We start from the raw sequence: 15,042 nt of genomic DNA on the forward strand, positions 1-15,042 counted from the left end.
TTTTCGATGAATTAGTCTTTTTAAATAGCAAGAATATACCCCTCACTCAACCTCTGAGCAAAATAGTAATGCAGATTTAAACACATATGAATCTGAAAGGATTAAATTTCCTTTCAGATCAATCTTGTTTGAGGTCTGCTAATTAGATAAAGATCTAAAAGCTAAAGTTACAACAGTGAAGTTGTTTCCTAAATGAAGGATGAAAACATTTTACAATCATTTGAATATTCATTGTGTATCTCCTGCTAGATATTTTCTAAGAGCACTCATTTAAATAATCTCATTCAGTATTTGTGATCAACAAATGGAATTGGAATTATTTTCCAAACTTTACAGGTAAGGATATTGAAACTCCAAGTGTGTATCTTCTTTAGTGACACACTCAGAAATTGGAATGTCTGGATTTCAAGCACAGTTCTGACCCTGAGATCATTTGTTTTTGTGCCTACCTGCTACTTTTAGATACCATGCTATTGGGGTTTATCAGTCATAGTACAATTAGGAAAAGAGATGGCATGTCAGGTAGTTCAACAAAGGGAGTTTTATATGAGAAGCTAGTCTCAAATTGTTAGAAGAGCTGAAAAAACAACAGGGAGAGGGTAGATAGCCCAGAGCTTATCAAATACAAAAAACTGCTGCAATTACTACGCTGGAAGGACTATAGCAGGAGCTGATGTTACCAGAGCCCAGGGTCTGAGTTCTTTTACAGGTGCTAGAAACTGGGAGGAGGGCCTGTTTGAGGGGCAGCACAGCTAGCTGCCAAGGAGAACCTAGAAACATGGAGGAGTGCCCGCCTAGCAGGAGCTGAACTCATAAAATGAGCTGCAAGGTTGGAGCTGGTACTGCAGAGGAAAGCGCTGCCTTGTGGGAGCTGCAACCAGAGTTACTATGGACAGTGATAAAGATACCTCAGGAAGGAAAGAGAGAGAGGAAGACATACCTTGGCTTCTTACCTCCAGCCCCAGCCATTGGTGAAGCCCCAAAAGAACCAATTTGGCAGGGATCTGGGGAATCATCCCTCTTTGGTCTGTGACATAGAGCAGAGCAGAGCACGGGAAAGTGGGGGAGGAGGTGGACCTAAGTGAAGAGGAAAATTATCAAATCCCAAGTCTAGCTTTGTAGCCTACTTCAAATTAACCTGGCCCCAAGAGGAGATGGTAAGTAGAAATTACCTGAATTACCTAAGCAGGCTCATGTTAGAATCATTAATTTAATATATAATATTTATTCTTTGTTCCCCAAGAAAATAAATCATCGTGTAAGTTGAATAAATCCACACTTGCCGCTTCAGTTAGAAAGAAGTCTAAATAAGTAGCACTGCACAAAAATGATAAGAAAGCAAGCTGAAACGTAAGAAGCAAAGAAAGATGCCTGCTATCATATGGGACTGATTAAAAATCATATAGTAGAGGAATGTGGAAGAGTCTAAAAATAAGACTAAGTCTTAACATTGCCTGTTAATGCTCATAAGGGACATTGATTTGAATGATAATTCCAATTGCTGGTTTTGCTAATGTCTGAATAGTGCTTTCAGAAATCAATTCTTTTGTTATATAAAGTAGCAGCTTATAAATTGGGGGTGGGGAATTCACATTTGAAACAAAGAGTTGATTTCTAATTCTAGGTGGTGGAAAATATACATAGCACCAAGAAATTCAAGACAAAAAAGAAAAAGGAAAAGGAAAAAAGCCATGAAAGACAAATGCAAAAGAAACGGGAAAAACACAGGGGTGGTATTTCATTAGAATACATAAGGGATACAACGTTTGTGTTTTCTTTCCTATTCCTTTTTTTGTAGTTATCCAAACTGACTGAATCTAGAAAGAGGGATACCAGGAACATCTGGTATATAATTTTCCTTACAAGCACCTAGGCAGTGCTACCCAATAGAACTTTATGGGATGATGGAATAGTTATAAATCTGTTCTCTCCAATACAGTAACCATTGACCACATGTGGCTATGAAGCACCTGAAATGTGGCTATTATGACTGAGGAACTAAATTTCAGTTTTGATTTAATTTTAAACAATTTTCACTTAAATTTAAATAGCACATGCAACCAGCAATTACATTTTTGAGGCAGCACAGACCAATGCTATTTTTCAAACTTGATAGAAAGATGTCTTCCTTCCACAGTGAATAACTTCAAGGACAGTTTTGGAGCATTGAGCTAAAAAGGTGATTCCTTTCTACCAATCAGAACAGCTAAATTATCCCTGGTAGGGTCACAGTCAAATTTCCCACATATTCATCTATCCTCTAAATTGATAGTAAACTATTTAGAATTATAGTGCAGACACTTCTAAGGCTAGGATAGGCATTTGTTACCTATTTCATATCTTTCAGTGTCTGCTATGAAACTATGATAAAAAGTGGGGACTAAATAAATATTTTCTGACAGCATTTTGAAGACCTCAGAAAACTCCATTAAGGTCTATAGTGGAAAACTGAAAACAAAACGAAACTAAATTATAGAAATTGCTTTTTCCATTTATTCAATTTCAGCCGCTTTTCACCACCTCCACTGCTACAACTTTGGAACCATCCTCTCTTGCCTGGATTATTGCAGTACAATCTCCTAACTGGTCTTCTGTTTTTATCCTTTCCTCCTTACAGTCTCTTCTCAACACTGTGGCCAGTGATGTTTTATGCCTTTTTATTTTCCACAGTCTCTTTTTTAATAAATTTTTAAATTTATTTACTTATTTTTGGCTGAATTGGGTCTTTGTTGCTGCACGGGCTTCCTCTAGTTGCAGTGAGCGAGGGCTACTCTGTTGAGGTGTGCCGGCTTCTCATTGCAGTGGCTTCTCTTGTTGCAGAGCACTGGCTCTAGGTGCGTGGGCTTCAGTAGTTGTGGCACACGGGCTCAGTAGTTGTGGCTCGTGGGTTTTAGAGCGCAGGCTCAGTAGCTGTGGCGCATGGGCTTAGTTGCTCTGCGGCATGTGCAGTCTTCCGGACCAGGGCTAGAACCTGTGTCCCCTGCACTGGCAGGCGCATTCTTAACCACTGCACCACCAGGGAAGTCCACCAGTGATATTTTAAAATAGAAGTTAGACCATGTCACTCCTCTAGTCAAAACCCTCTAGTAACTCCATTTTATTCAGAGTCAAAAGTCAAAGTTTACAATGGCCTAGGATGCCCTACATGGTCTGCATCCCCCATTTCTCTGATCTTCTCTTCATTTTTCTCCCCCGTTCACTCTGCCCCAGCCACATTGGCTTCTTTGCTATCACAAACACATAAGGCATCCTCTTCTCTTAGGGCCTTTGTACTAGCTGTTTCCTTTGCCTAGAACATTCTTACACCAGAGTATTGTTTATCTTTCCCATGGCTGTCTTCTTCCTCTCGAGCTTTTGCTCAATTCTCACTTCCCCAAGGATGCTACTCTGACCACTCTATTTAATTCTGCACCTTGTTCTCAGCACCTCCAGCCCTCCTGATTTCCCTAACCTTCTTCTGCTTCGGTTTCCTTTTCCTACAGTACTCATCAGCTTTAACATACTAGAACATTTATTCATTTATTATGTTTATTTTTCACCATCTTCCTTACTCCAGTAGAATGTAAACTCTAGGAAGGCAGCACATTTTGCCTGTTTTGTTCACTGATGAATCCCAAACACCTTGAAAACTGCCTAACACACAATAAGCACTTTTCAAAAGTATACTAAATATAGTACCGAACGTTTATTAATCAAGATCATATGTCTATGATTTATATATATGAATGTATATGTATGGAATAATTTTAATGAATTAAACTTTTATGAGTAAATATATCTGATTGCTAGTGTAACGTGAAATTTGCCATGTCAGAATTTTGTAAACGAAATCATAAAGTTTCTTTAGTAAATGTTAATTTGTTTCAAAGTGTTTTAACGGTGATATAAAATCCTAGATGTGTTCAAGTGGGCTAAGATAATGATATTAAAGAAAATTCTAATTTCCTTGATGCTCAACCCCTTCCGTCTTTAACACTTACGGCGCTTCATTAAAATGCATGTTGTATTTAATTTTCCAGGAAATTTCAGAGCATAAAAGAAGTACATACATTCAAAGCGATTTCCAGTTAAACTAGCTGAAACTTTTAAAATGTAAGTCCATGTCTTTTTAAATAGAGCCTGTGTCTTTTCTAGATGTGGGGCTGCTCTTGGCATGCTTGCACAGGTCAGTGTGTTCAGAATAGTCAGAATACCTTTATCCTTTGCTTGGTTCTCCTATTTCCTAAACCCTTATCACATTCTGTACCCTCTCCAAGTTACTGATATTGATTTCAAAGCCCCATAGCAGACATAGTATTCTCATAACACTTGACCACTGCTGACAGCTGTGGGAGGAAAGCTTGCTGTTTTTAGAGCCTCTGCTTCAGTGTACACATCCCATTTTCATCCCTCCTTTCTTAAATGAATTATATTACTGACAAATTTAACTTTAAACCCATAAATAATCCTTGGAATATTTTTCTGGCAACTACTTCAAAGCTGGTGATTTCTGATTGTGTAGTCATGGAAATCACGTTTTATCCTTAAAATTATTCTATACTTATCAATGTTAAAATTAGCATTTTTTCTCTCTTTCTACTTGTGAAGGTCAATTTTCCCTCTCATCTTGTTGTCAAAACTTGTGTTTCCAGTAAAATTTACAGTCTAATATGAACCATCTCTCTCCCCACATGAGTATAAACCCTTTGAGGACAAGGTTATGTCCCATTCATTTCTGTATTCCCTACAGAATTTAGCACGTAACAGGTACTCCATTCCACCTAGCACCAACATAGCCTGGTCCCTCATTATCTCTCACCTGGACTGTAACTTCCTAACTAGTCTCCCCACCTCTGGTTTCTTCATAACTGACCTGGGCTACAGACATAGTAAATTACATGTAAGTAGTCTGAATATAACCTGTTCTATCTGCCAATACACATGCTACTCCCTCTCACCGAAGTGTTTTTCACCCAAATATTCCTGGCTCAATCCTGCACATCCTTCCAACTTCAATTATTATATTACTTCCTCTGCAAAGGCACCTTGGATGCCTCAGAGTGGCACTACAACCTTGAGCTTAAGGGCTCAGACTCTGAAATCAGATGGCTGGGGTTGGTTTATCTTGCCTCGTACTAGTTGAATAACCTTAGGAAAGTTATTTAACCTTTCTGTACCTCAGTTTCCTTAACTGGAAAGGAAAATAATGGCATCAATTTCATCAGGTTGTTGTAAGGATTAAATAAGTTAATATATAAAAAGAGCTTGGAACAGTACCTGTCTTATAATAAGCAGTAAATGAATGTTAGCTCTTATTATTAGTACAGTAGATATATTGACATTGCTAGTTTGTTACCACTCTGGTCCCTTAAGCAGAGTTCAGTATATAATTTTATTATCTTTGTTTAACACTGATTTTTAAGTGGACATGTAACTGACATATAACATATTAGTTTCAAGAGTACAACATAATGATTTGATATATGTATATATTGTGAAATGATCACCACAGTAAGTCTACTTAATATCCATCACCACAAGGTTACAAATTTATTTATTTTTCTTGTGATAAGAACTTTTAAGATCTACCTTCTTGGCAACTTTCAAATATGCAATACTGTGTTGTTAACTATAGTCACCATGCTGTACAGTACATACCCAGACATATTTATTTTATAACTGGAAGTTTGTAGTTTTTGACCACTTTTACCCATTTTGCCAGACTCCCACCCCCATTCTGGCAGCCACCAATCTGTTCTCTCTATCTAGGAGTTCAGGGGGTTTTTGTTTGTTTTTTTAACATTAATTTTAAATTATTTTTACCTCCTGACCAAACCATGAGCTGACTGAGGACAGATATTTTTACTCAGTCATCTGCTGGATCTAGCACAGTGCTTAATATTCAAAAGAGCACAATACATATTTTTGGAATGACTTAACAAGCAATCTGAATTATCTTTTTTTTTTTTTTTTTTAAATCAGGGGTGATATTATTATTTATTTATTTATTTATGGCTGTGTTGGGTCCTCGTTTCTGCGCGAGGGCTTTCTCCAGTTGTGGCAAGGGGGGGGGCCACTCTTCATCACGGTGCACAGGCCTTTCACTATCGTGGCCTCTATTGTTGCGGAGCACAGGCTCCAGACGCGCAGGCTCAGTAATTGTGGCTCACGGGCCCAGTCGCTCCGCAGCATGTGGGATCCTCCCAGACCAGGGCACGAACCCGCGTCCCCTGCATTGGCAGGCAGACTCCCAACCACTGCGCCACCAGGGAAGCCCTGAATTATCTTTTTAATGAAACCATCAACATCTAATGATTAGTTCCTAATACCTGACCAAGGAATGCATGATAATTTTAAAGTATCACGCTTAAAAAGCTGTGTTGATAGTCATCTTTCATCAGCGTCAGGAGCTATGCCAGTCACTGTACTGAATATAATGTTTCCTTCTAAACCAACCCTATGAAATAGATTCTATTAAGACATGAGAAAGCTGAGACACAGAAGACTCAAGTAATTTTTTCCTTAGCATAAAGGAATTCAAGAATATAACACTTTGTTTCCTGCCAATTCAACATTCATTCACTGGCCGTTCTACATGTTTAACCCTCACAGGAAAAATAAAATGCTTCAATCATCAATGTTTCATATTGAAAGCGACACTTCTAAAGTATTATTTCAGTACTTCTGGACAATAGTCAACACCTGATATATGCAAGCAACTTCTACTAATGTCAATAGAAACACAGGGTGTTTGAGATATTTTATTTTCCTAATGAACTGTGTTGCATGAAAACCCTAATGCTGAAATGAATTACTTTAGATAGCTGGGGCCTTATAACTCATCTGTGCTCATGGTCCATTTTCCATGTTTAGAAACAAACATGTTCCTCTGACCCTTAAAGATTTTATTTTATAATGAGAATTCATTATTAACCCCATTTTAATTATAACCTAAAATCTACTACTATTATATTTTAAATTAATAACTCACATTTAGCTATTAGTAAATTATCTCAAATTGATCCAAAAATATAAGAATAGAAAAACAGTGTGTTTATTCATTCATTCATTCATGTGACTCTGGAAAATCAGACATGTATCCTGCTGAACCTGAAGGAGGAAGCGTGTAGCCCCAGGAGGTGCTGGCAGCTTTATTGGTCCAAAGATTAAGGATAAGGAACTGACCAAAACAGAGAAACCAGCTATACTGGGTGGGCCGAATGCACCTAAAACCACTTCTGTAAAATTAAACAGAGGCTCTTCATTTTCTGAGCAGCCAAAATTGACAAATGACAAATGTACATTCTACAAGGTCCCTTTCACAATGTTTGAAACTGAAGGCAATCAGAATATTCAACCCCAAATATGCCACTTTGGCATAAGGATTATTTTGAGCTGAAGGCAATTGAGAGTCAACAAACACAGGAAGAGTTCTCTCCCCTTTCCTTATCTTCCTAAAAGTTGGGTATGAATTTCCCTTTGAGGATAGTGCTCCCTCTTCCAGCCCCAGTACCAGGGAGACAAGAGGAACTCTTATCGTCAAAGACTGGGGTTGACACCAAGATGAGTTTGCATAAACAGACATTACAAAAATAGTCTTTATCTTCCGTTATTTCCCCCATATATTTCTTAATTACTTTCCCGTAATTTATCACCCCTCGAAGCCTAACCCTCTTTCCTTTGTTAAAAGGTACATAAGCCCCCAAGTCCAACTGCTTGAGTTTCACTTCTTTTCTCTAAACTCCTGTGCATGTAAGTATTCATAAAAATTGTGTGACTTTTCTCCTGTTAATCTGTCATTTATTAGTTTAATTCGAAGGGCCACAGGTTCAGAACCTGAAAGAGGAGAGGAAAAGTTTTTCCTCCTTAACAGGACAAAGTTAGAGTCTTACCTAAAGCTGTGGCTGTGTTTTTTTTGGTCGTTGTTGTTTTTTGTACAGTGTGATTACATGGTTTATTAGATTAACCTTTTAATTTAAGCCAGTTTGTTTCAAATTAATCTGTTGCTTTTGCCCTAAAGAGTTCTTATTAGTACTTAGGGCTTCTAAATTTTCTCCATTGTGGGGTCCCTATTCCAGGAATATAAAGAGCTCTATAGCTTAACTTTGAAGAGTGAAACCCTACTTCTTATATTCTAGTAAGGTTATTATTACCCAGCTATATATTGTTACCCAAATTATCTGCTTGACTGGACCTCTCCATGTCACTATCTGGGTTTTCCATTAGCATGTTCTTTCCATCTTTGAGCATACCACCCTGGACCAACACACAACTACAGGTGGCACCATTCACAATAAGCATCCAGTTCAAGCCATGAAGTACATAGCATATGGGACTGGTTGAACATGGCAATCCCGACCCCACCCCTTATTATTTGACCATTACTTGGGTTATTTTTACCCTGGCTTTTTTTCAGAAATTATTTCATGTAGCTTAAATAATCTATACAATTAAATTCAAAATTTTAAAAAATTTAAACTTTTATTTACAAGTGTACCCAAATTTTAAAGAAAAAATGATTAGCTCAAAAAATAGAGGCATCCTATTGTTCTCAGCTTTCTAGTAGCCAATCTGCAAGGAGGAAGTGGCCATTTACCCAGGTAACATTGTCCACGCATTAAAAACAAAACAATTGCTTATGTGAAACAAAACTACTCATGGAACTCAAACTAGACATGATATCCCCAAGGTTGGTTCAGATTCTGGGAGAAGCAGACACTAAGACAGGATTAAATAAGGCAGAGATTTATTGGGAGAAATGGCTATGGAAAGGGGGGAGGGTACTGAAAGAAGTTTAGCAGACCACTATGCAATTTGGACACCTGTGGAAGACAGATGGAAGGAAGGTTGGGTAGGAAAAGTCTTAGACTGCAGTACAGTTTTAAGAAAGTTTCAGTATGGTTGATGGGGAGTCCTTGAGCCAAAGTTGCTCCTTAGAGAAGTCCTATACCTTGCAGGAATCATTGGCTAGAAGCAACCTGTGGGAAGTGCTGTGATGGATTCAGAGCTCAACAGCCGAGGCTATTGATCAATTATGTCCCACAGTAGGAGATTTGTGAGCAACATTTTCATGGCTGCCATACCCCCACCCTCATTTCTATGAGTTTGAAAAGGTGATGACCACTAAATGTAAATGATTTACTTGAACCAAGTCTGAAACTTTATGTACCTTGGAAACTGATACTTCCCAATTATTTTAACCTTTATGACCAGCTGGATTTGCCCTTACTCAAATTATACTGGCAATGAGTTTTATAAGTCCTGAAATATGAGAATCCATGCCCCATGGAACTGGCATTCTAGTGAAGGTTATAGACATGTCAGCAATGAAATATAATACAAGGTGAAAGGAAATGCATGTTTAATAAAGGTATAAACAATGTATTGTGGAGGGGCAGGGAGGAATGGGAGGTTTCACAAAGCTGGTATTTCATAAGGGACTTCACAGATGAGTAGTGTTCCAAAGCAGATTAACTGAAAGTAACCCAACTAATATGCATTTATTGTTTGAAGTAATGAGAACTAATGAGTTAATGTAGATCTGTAGTTCTCAAGCTTTAGTGCACAGCAGAATCATCTGGAGGGCTGGTTAAAACACAGATTACTGAATCTACCCCCACCCACAGAGTTTCTGAATCAGTAGGTCTGGGAATAGAGCCTGAGAATTTGTATTTTTAACAAGTTCCCAGGTGCTGCTGACATTGTTGCTCTGGGCAGCACACTTGGAGAACCAAGCAAGTAATACAAGAATAGTGGTGTTTTAGAATATGAGTTAATGAGTATGAGAAATACTCATATGCGTAATGAGTAGGCACTCTCATACTTCTCTCCCTTTAATTAACCTGGAACATGTTATCCATCACTGGATTATTATCAAGAGCACAGGAGCTTTGGAACTGAGCAAGCCTGGGTTCAAGATAGGAATTCTTGGGCTTTGATTTTTTTGTTTGATTGTTTTTTGTGCTTTTGGATTCATTACCTCCCATACCCCCAGCCACTGGCAATCACCCATCAGTTTCTGTCCCTAGAGTTTTACCTTTCCCAGAATGTTACACAAATGGATGAATATAGTGTGTAGATTTTGGGGTCTGGTTTCTTTCACTTGCCAACATGCATTTGACATTTTTCCATGTTCTTACAGATATCAGTATTTCATTCATTTGTATTGCTGAGTAGTATTCCATTGTATGCACACACCACACTGTCTATCCATTCATCAGCTGAAGGACATTTTCATCATTTCCAAATTTTGGCATTATGAGTAAAGCTTCTGGAAATATAATCATTTCACTTAGGTAAATATCTAAGAGTGAAGTTTCTATGTCATGCGGCAAGTGTATGTTTAACTTTATAAGAAACTGCCAAACTGTTTTCCAACGTGGCTGTACCATTTCGCATTTCCACAGTGATACATGAGAATTCCAGTTTCTCCACATGTTTGCCAGCATTTAATATTGTCAGTTTATTATTATTTTTAAATTTAAGCCACTCAAATAAGTATATGGTGGTATTTTGTTGTCGCTTTAAGCTTCCCTAATGATTAATGATGTTAGTATCTATTCATGTGCATATTCGCAATCCATATACTCTCTTTGGTGAAATTTTGCTTTGGTGTTTCTAGTATAGATAACTTATAACACTCTACTCTCAAGTAATATATCACTTCACCTGTAGTAGAAGAACCTTTAAATAGTACAATTTATTTACTTTCTCCTGGTCCCTGTGTTATTGTCATACAGTTTATTTTTACATCTGTTGTAAATACCACAATACATTGTTATTATTTTTTATTTAAGCATTCAATTATCTTTTAGTGTAATTTAGAACATAAGAAAACACCATTTTGTATTTACTCACATATTCCCGAATTCTGGTGTTATTTGGTCTTTTGTACAGATGCAGATTTTTATGTGGTATCATTTCCTTTTACCCAAAGATCTCCCTTTAAAATTGTATGTCTGGCCAGCCCCTACCCCAGCAGACTGGATGCAGTCAGCCTGCCCCTACTTCACTGTGACCAAAATGCTGTGATTAAAAATGCTGTTATGTCAGAGAAAATGCAACAGGACTTGGTGGACTGTGCTACTCAGGCATTGGAGAAATATAGAGACGGATATAGCAGCCTATATTAAGAAGGAGTTTGAAAAGAAGCACAATCCCACCTGGCACTGAATCGTGGGGAAGAACTTCAGTAATTACATGACACATTAAACCAAATACCTCATCTACTTATACCTGGGCCAAGTGGTCATTCTACTGTTCAAATCTGGTTAAAAGCACAGACTGTCCCACACACCCAGTGATACATCCAAAAACAAGGACTACAGCCTAAATTCCAAACACCGGACTTAAATCTTCAGCCTTGCCTAAGGCAACACCTCGATCTTTGAACATTTTTTTGTGTTGTTTTATACAAGGCATTCTCTGTACTAATTTGTTGTGGTTCTAAAACAATTAATAAAACAACTTACATTTGTATATATGTTCTATTCCTGAACTCTCTGCCACGTATTTTCCCTCCTCATAGTCTATTCCTTTCAAAAAAAAATAGATACATCTGTTAGAGAAATGTGTGTTTTAAAATAAAAAAATACAAATAAAACTGCATGTTGGCTAGTGATGATTTTGCTTTTTGTATGTTTGAATAAATATTTCACTTTTATTACTGAAATATATTTTTACTGGCTATATCATTCAAGGTTGATGTTATTTTCTTTCAGTACTTTAAAGATACTGTTCCACTGTCTCCTGATTCATACTGTTTCCAAAACAATAGTCTGCTATAATTCTTATATTTGTTTCTTTCTGCAAAATGTGTTCCCCCCTCTTTGTCACTGGTTTTAAGCAATTTGATTATGATGAGTCTTGGTGAAGTTTTCTTCATTTTTTTTCCTTGGGGTTTGATCCTTTTAAACTTGCTTTTGAGCTTTGTTAAGCAGGACCAGAGAAGCCTTTGGTCTAGGTCTTATCTTGCCCCTTAAGTGAGCCAATATCCTTCTGAATAGTCTACCTGATACCTCGCGTATTATAATTTTTCGACTCAGGCTGGTGAGAACACCAATAATTTCTGTTCCACTTAAGCCTGGAGATTTTTCTGCCTGCTTCTTTCAGGTTATTCGTCCCTTGGCTTCAGGTAGCTTCCTCATGTGAATGTTCTGATACTCAGATGAAGACTCAGTGGAGGGGGGGGGGTTGGTGCTTCTGCAGATCTTCAGAGATTTCTCACTGCAACTCTCTCTTCTCCTTTACTCTGCCCTGTGAACTCCTTACCCTGATGTTCCCAAATTCCCAAGTCCATCTCTTCAACTCAGGTACACTGCTGGGCTCACCCTGACTTTCACCACCCTGTGTTCTGGTCTGAAAACTCTCTCTAGGTATTACACTGAGTGATCATAGGACTCACTTCATTTGTTTCCTTTCTTTCAGAGATCATTGCTCTACACATGTGATGAGAAACATATTTCCCATTTCAAACAATGGGAAATCAGCTCCAACTTAGCATTTCTGCTTAGAACTTTTCATTTCAGGAATGTATTACTGATATTAAGTGGGAGATATCTGTATTATGTACTAGAAGAAAGGGCTGTAAGGATCCAGAGCCTTATTAAGGCAAGAGATCTAGGCATTATTAACAATTGTGTTGCTAGCTCTTATCACGAATTTTGTGGGAAATTGTACTCTTTCCCCTTTTTTTCAAAACAATTATTTTAAAGGTATTTTTAAGTTTGTTGTTGTTTTTGTGTTTTTAAAAGGGCTATTCTTTGTTTTCTCTTTTGCTTTGACGAAAAGGTCAAGGTAATCTGAGCTGGTGCTGGAGAGACGAGAAACCAAGAGAAACTGGAAAGAATCCAAGTAACTTTTGGTAAATGTTAGCAATTTTGTAAAAATACATATAATATTAGTGCTTACATATACATATAATATAGCTACAATTTTAAAGCTATTAAATTAATAAATTGAGAAGAGTATGACATGATGTTCTATGTTATTTTTCTGGAAGCAATAAGATGACAGTAATTAAAATACTTTTCATGACTGTATTACTTTCCATGAGGTTATTCCTTACTTTCCCTATTAAACTGTGAGTGCACATTGAGTTACTGGTGTTTAACTTTTGTGTCTCACGCAACACCTAATATATGAAGCACTCAATTTTTTTTTATTTGGCTGAACGACTGATTTGACTATGAATAAACTGATTAGGAAACCTCTAGCTCCTCAATGACCAACTGACCGATTTAGTGTTCCAAAAGTTCTTCTTTCCCTAAAAGGATTATATTTTCCTGAGTTTTTAATTCCAGAAAAACATTTCAACTCCCATTCTTAAGTCTTTGTACTTAATAACGTTGTCTCTGTCCGGAGGACTCATACAACCCCTGTCCATCTGCTAAGATACCTCACTACTTTTCTACCTGATACCTGATCAGTGTATCCTCCTCTGAGAAACCTTCACTATATCTAAAATATCACTGATCACATGCTGACCCAAGAATCTGCTTTTCTTTGAGAGCTACCTGGGAATATGATATGTTCTTATATATATGTGTCTGTATAGTATATACCTTATATTTGTGAGATGTACACATACACACACACATTTAATTTGTCATTTGTTTCTCCCACTAGAATGTAAGCTCCTTGACAGTAGCAACAGTTTTTGATGACCACTTTATCCCCAGGGTACAGAAGAGGGAGACACAGAGGAGACATTCAGTTAATATTTGTCAAGTGAATGAATAGATGAGGTAAGAAGTGGATGATACACTTCGTTACCAGAAGCTTCATCATCAATCCTTTTAGTAATACAGGACACATCTGCTTTCAGTGATAAGGCAGGCTAACTCCTCTGAAAAACTGCCTGTTACAAATCACCTAGATATGCTGGATAAACATGACCAACCGGTATTTAATTATATAGCTGAGCTTTCAGGAAGCTAAGGGAAATCATCAGGAGCCATACAGAAATGAAGAGGAAGCTACGAATCAAATGATATAATGAAGCTGAAACTACGCTCTTTGTATTTGGGAAATTCTGTGCCTTTCTCAGTATCCAAGACACTTGCACCTCCATAGCTGGTTGAAGGAGAGGGAAACAAGTCCTTTGCTCCTAGCAAGAAGTGGAACAGGGAACAGGCAAAGGTGGAACAAGAAAAACCCCAGGCCAAGCCAAGATCTTCACCTTCAGTGAAAGTATGAATTAGACAAAAAAAAACCCAACCTCCTGTCAAGGGCCAATGACAAGTACAATTACCTATCTAGGTTTGGGTTCTGGGAAGGAAATTTTAAAATGGTTTCACTGAGATTTCACAACTTCATTCCTGCTCTCGCTTATGATATGAGTTCCTATTTTTGCTACCACATAGTCTGTAAAACTTCATGCCACAAAATTAAAGACATTCTAAGTTGTTAGTAATTTGGGCCACCTCACACAGGTAAAATGCATCGCCTTTCTGGAAGAAGTTAACCTCAAAAAAGGACTCACCAGCTGTCCTTACATAAAATTCGTTGAATTGAAGCTCCGAATAAGCAAAAGTGAGGAGGGAAGAAAAGGACAGATTTTGATGACCAAGAAATTGAGATATTAAAATTATCAGATAAAGATGATAAAATAAGTATGTGTAAGATGTTTAAAGAAATAAAAATGACTGAGAACTTTCTGAAGATGATTATCACACTTGGGAAAAACAACATAAAAATATACAAAATAATATTCTATATTGTTTAGGGCTATATAAATGTGGGAATAAGAAAATGAAAAACATTATTATAAGCACTAAATTCAGGATAATGATGCCTCTGCAAAGCAATAGAGTCAGGAAGAAGACAGAGTCATGTAATCTCAGATAATATCTTGACATGGCATAATCTGTATTTTAGAAGAACCGATTTCAAAGGCCAGTAGTAGTATTTCCCAGTTAATCAGGTATAATTTTAAAACTTATCTGTGATACACTTTTAGAATTGCATTCAGTTATTAGGATATTTAGATCATGGACAAAAATACACAAACTTTTCTAAAACAGGAGTTTAGAATTGCCCAATGATTGTAGTTATCTTATAATT

The 15,042-nt window shown here is 37.3% G+C and overlaps 1 pseudogene; it reads left to right on the top strand.

Annotated features, from left to right (window-relative positions):
- The first annotated feature begins 8,737 nt into the window (after window positions 1-8,737).
- Window positions 8,738-11,253, top strand: LOC113614659 (dynein light chain 1, cytoplasmic-like; annotated as a pseudogene).
- Window positions 11,254-15,042: the final 3,789 nt, after the last annotated feature.

Source organism: Aethalodelphis obliquidens, unplaced genomic scaffold (genome assembly GCF_003676395.1).
Source record: "Aethalodelphis obliquidens isolate GAN/ISIS:26980383/991018 unplaced genomic scaffold, ASM367639v1 scaffold101, whole genome shotgun sequence".
NCBI classification, from domain to species: Eukaryota; Metazoa; Chordata; class Mammalia; order Artiodactyla; family Delphinidae; genus Aethalodelphis; species Aethalodelphis obliquidens.